The 5000-nt window shown below is 39.1% G+C and overlaps 1 protein-coding gene across 4 annotated transcripts in view; it reads left to right on the top strand.

Annotated features, from left to right (window-relative positions):
• The window catches only part of LOC115252789 (beta-1,3-glucosyltransferase-like), a 15758-nt gene extending 15112 nt beyond the window's left edge, over positions 1-646 (top strand). For all 4 annotated transcript variants that reach the window (XM_029848927.1, XM_029848930.1, XM_029848928.1 and 1 more), the window contains one exon: positions 1-646. This exon is cut by the window's left edge and continues 717 nt beyond it. The gene's annotated coding sequence lies outside the window, so the exon portion shown is untranslated.
• Positions 647-5000: the final 4354 nt, after the last annotated feature.

A 5000-nucleotide genomic window follows, 5' to 3' on the forward strand; every position in this document is an offset into this window, starting at 1 on the left:
AACACTGTTTAATGGACCAGGAAATAATAATAAATAATGAATAAAATGTTGAACTATTATGATGATCCAATGTTTCAACCTTACAGGAAGTAAGACGGCACTAATATGGTCGCTGGATTTGGTTTCACATCCACATGCAGCTGCGGGAGCGTCCCAGGCCCGTTATTATATGGCTCTCTCATGTGTAAATATCACAGACTCGCTCCGTCCCTTCAACACATCACGTCCCTTTCACACCCTGCACATCCTGCACAGGCCACAAACCCTCTGTTCAGGTTGGGTTGGTAACGGCAGGAAACAGTTTCCTGCTTCTAAGATTTTAAATGGGTTGGCACCTCATGGGTAATTCCCAGGTTGGACATATTATGTTTCTTGGTGTCTATAGGTGTCATTTCATGAGATGTTTAAACATGTCACCAGTGGTTGTGCTCTGGGTGACCTGCTCAGTTTGTTCCAATACCAGTCACACCTAAAGGATACTGTCTCATTTTAAAACACCCCCCCCCACACACACACACACACACCCCTCTTCTGTACAGTCATTATTCCTCGTCCCATGCCCCCATTTGTCTCCCCGCAGTTTCAAACGTATTGTGCATGCATGTGTAAATGTAGCCTAAAGAGAATAAAAGGTCCTCCAAACGCATTCAGACAGCTGCCTGTTAATGTCGTCCAGATGAAGGACAACAGGGACACGAGCTGGACAAAGACAAACGGGAATTATCAATGTGAGCTGGACAAAGACAACCAGAATTATCAATGTGAGCTGGACAAAGACAAACGGGAATTATCAATGTGAGCTGGACAAAGACAACCGGAATTATCAATGTGAGCTGGACAAAGACAAACGGAATTATCAATGTGAGCTGGACAAAGACAAACGGAATTATCAATGTGAGCTGGACAAAGACAACCGGAATTATCAATGTGAGCTGGACAAAGACAACCGGAATTATCAATGTGAGCTGGACAAAGACAAACGGGAATTATCAATGTGAGCTGGACAAAGACAAACGGGAATTATCAATGTGAGCTGGACAAAGACAACCGGAATTATCAATGTGAGCTGGACAAAGACAAACCGGAATTATCAATGTGAGCTGGACAAAGACAAACGGGAATTATCAATGTGAGCTGGACAAAGACAACCGGAATTATCAATGTGAGCTGGACAAAGACAAACCAGAATTATCAATGTGAGCTGGACAAAGACAAACCGGAATTATCAATGTGAGCTGGACAAAGACAAACGGGAATTATCAATGTGAGCTGGACAAAGACAAACCAGAATTATCAATGTGAGCTGGACAAAGACAACCGGAATTATCAATGTGAGCTGGACAAAGACAAACCGGAATTATCAATGTGAGCTGGACAAAGACAAACGGGAATTATCAATGTGAGCTGGACAAAGACAAACCGGAATTATCAATGTGAGCTGGACAAAGACAAACCGGAATTATCAATGTGAGCTGGACAAAGACAACCGGGAATTATCAATGTGAGCTGGACAAAGACAAACCGGAATTATCAATGTGAGCTGGACAAAGACAAACCAGAATTATCAATGTGAGCTGGACAAAGACAAACCGGAATTATCAATGTGAGCTGGACAAAGACAAACCGGAATTATCAATGTGAGCTGGACAAAGACAAACGGGAATTATCAATGTGAGCTGGACAAAGACAAACCGGAATTATCAATGTGAGCTGGACAAAGACAAACCGGAATTATCAATGTGAGCTGGACAAAGACAAACGGGAATTATCAATGTGAGCTGGACAAAGACAAACCGGAATTATCAATGTGAGCTGGACAAAGACAAACGGGAATTATCAATGTGAGCTGGACAAAGACAAACGGGAATTATCAATGTGAGCTGGACAAAGACAAACGGGAATTATTAGGTGTTTGACCTTATAAAAGGAGCCGAACAAACAGCAGCTGAGGAGGAAGTGAGCCTTCCATCTTAGTTCCATCTACTTGGTGCTCTGCTCACTAATGTTCGGAGTTTCTTCCCTGTTTGTCTCAAAGTTGCAGCCGATCAGGGACCTTTAACTGATTACTTTCATTACGTATTAAAGAACTTAAAAATATAAGATGGATGCAACAAAACCAGGCACGTTCAAACTGAAACAAACTATCAAGCAGCAACGTTTCTTAAACAAGCGCTGGAAATGAAGACTTTCAGGAAAAGTCTGGCTCTGACTCTGGTCATAAATTCGGAATAAAAGGTCCATTTTCCATCTAATTCCAGAGCTGCTGGATGCTGAAGAGTGCAGCCGCTCAGCCTTCCTGCCCTGTGGCCAAGCAGATTGAAAATCTGTTAGTGATGTTTCAGCAGAAGAGAAACACATGTTGAGACGTAACGACGCACTGTTCTTGTACCAGTGGCGAAAACAAGAGGTTTGGGATCAAATACGAGGAGCCTTGGGCCATCGATCTGCTTCAGATTATCCACAGGAACAAACTGAACATTATGTGCCAATATTCATGCACGGAGGAGGTGTTCGTGCACGAGAGTGGAGAGGAGACGTGTGCTGATGTCTAAAACTATGATACTGATTAGAGGAGCACCTGAGAGCTCGAGGCTGTTGGAATAGAAGATGAAACCAATTCACCGTTGAGGCTGCCTCTCCTAATATAATGCTCCTAATGTAATGCTCCTAATGTAATGCTCCTAATGTAATGCTCCTAATGTAATGCTCCTAATATACCGTAATGCTCCTAATGTAATGCTCCTAATGTAATGCTCCTAATATACCGTAATGCTCCTAATGTAATGCTCCTAATGTAATGCTCCTAATGTAATGCTCCTAATACCTACTCCTAATGTAATGCTCCTAATGTAATGCTCCTAATGTAATGCTCCTAATGTAATGCTCCTAATATACCGTAATGCTCCTAATGTAATGCTCCTAATATAATGCTCCTAATGTAATGCTCCTAATGTAATGCTCCTAATGTAATGCTCCTAATATAATGCTCCTAATGTAATGCTCCTAATGTAATGCTCCTAATGTAATGCTCCTAATATAATGCTCCTAATGTAATGCTCCTAATATACCGTAATGCTCCTAATGTAATGCTCCTAATGTAATGCTCCTAATATACCGTAATGCTCCTAATGTAATGCTCCTAATGTAATGCTCCTAATATAATGCTCCTAACGTAATGCTCCTAATGTAATGCTCCTAATATAATGCTCCTAATATAATGCTCCTAACGTAATGCTCCTAATGTAATGCTCCTAATGTAATGCTCCTAATATACCGTAATGCTCCTAATGTAATGCTCCTAATGTAATGCTCCTAATATAATGCTCCTAATGTAATGCTCCTAATATAATGCTCCTAACGTAATGCTCCTAATGTAATGCTCCTAATATAATGCTCCTAATGTAATGCTCCTAATGTAATGCTCCTAATATAATGCTCCTAATGTAATGCTCCTAATGTAATGCTCCTAATATACCATAATGCTCCTAATGTAATGCTCCTAATATACCGTAATGCTCCTAATGTAATGCTCCTAATGTAATGCTCCTAATGTAATGCTCCTAATATACCGTAATGCTCCTAATGTAATGCTCCTAATGTAATGCTCCTAATATACCGTAATGCTCCTAATGTAATGCTCCTAATGTAATGCTCCTAATGTAATGCTCCTAATGTAATGCTCCTAATATACCGTAATGCTCCTAATGTAATGCTCCTAATGTAATGCTCCTAATATACCGTAATGCTCCTAATGTAATGCTCCTAATGTAATGCTCCTAATATAATGCTCCTAATGTAATGCTCCTAATGTAATGCTCCTAATATAATGCTCCTAATATACCGTAATGCTCCTAATGTAATGCTCCTAATGTAATGCTCCTAATGTAATGCTCCTAATATACCGTAATGCTCCTAATATAATGCTCCTAATATAATGCTCCTAATGTAATGCTCCTAATGTAATGCTCCTAATGTAATGCTCCTAATATACCGTAATGCTCCTAATGTAATGCTCCTAATATACCGTAATGCTCCTAATGTAATGCTCCTAATATACCGTACTGCTCCTAATGTAATGCTCCTAATTATAATGCTCCTAATGTAATGCTCCTAATATAATGCTTCCTAATGTAATGCCTCCTAATGTAATGCTCCTAATATAATGCTCCTAATATACCGTAATGCTCCTAATGTAATGCTCCTAATGTAATGCTCTCCTAATATAATGCTCCTAATGTAATGCTCCTAATGTAATGCTCCTAATATAATGCTCCTAATGTAATGCTCCTAATGTAATGCTCCTAATATACCGTAATGCTCCTAATGTAATGCTCCTAATATACCGTAATGCTCCTAATGTAATGCTCCTAATATAATGCTCCTAATATACCGTAATGCTCCTAATGTAATGCTCCTAATGTAATGCTCCTAATATACCGTAATGCTCCTAATGTAATGCTCCTAATGTAATGCTCCTAATATAATGCTCCTAATGTAATGCTCCTAATATAATGCTCCTAATATACCGTAATGCTCCTAATGTAATGCTCCTAATGTAATGCTCCTAATATAATGCTCCTAATGTAATGCTCCTAATATAATGCTCCTAATGTAATGCTCCTAATGTAATGTTCCTAATATACCGTAATGCTCCTAATATAATGCTCCTAATGTAATGCTCCTAATGTAATGCTCCTAATGTAATGCTCCTAATATAATGCTCCTAATATACCGTAATGCTCCTAATGTAATGCTCCTAATGTAATGCTCCTAATATAATGCTCCTAATATAATGCTCCTAATGTAATGCTCCTAATATAATGCTCCTAATGTAATGCTCCTAATGTAATGCTCCTAATATAATGCTCCTAATATACCGTAATGCTCCTAATGTAATGCTCCTAATGTAATGCTCCTAATATACCGTAATGCTCCTAATGTAATGCTCCTAATGTAATGCTCCTAATATAATGCTCCTAATATACCGTAATGCTCCTAAT

This window comes from Takifugu rubripes, chromosome 15 (assembly GCF_901000725.2).
Source record: "Takifugu rubripes chromosome 15, fTakRub1.2, whole genome shotgun sequence".
Lineage (NCBI taxonomy): Eukaryota > Metazoa > Chordata > Actinopteri > Tetraodontiformes > Tetraodontidae > Takifugu > Takifugu rubripes.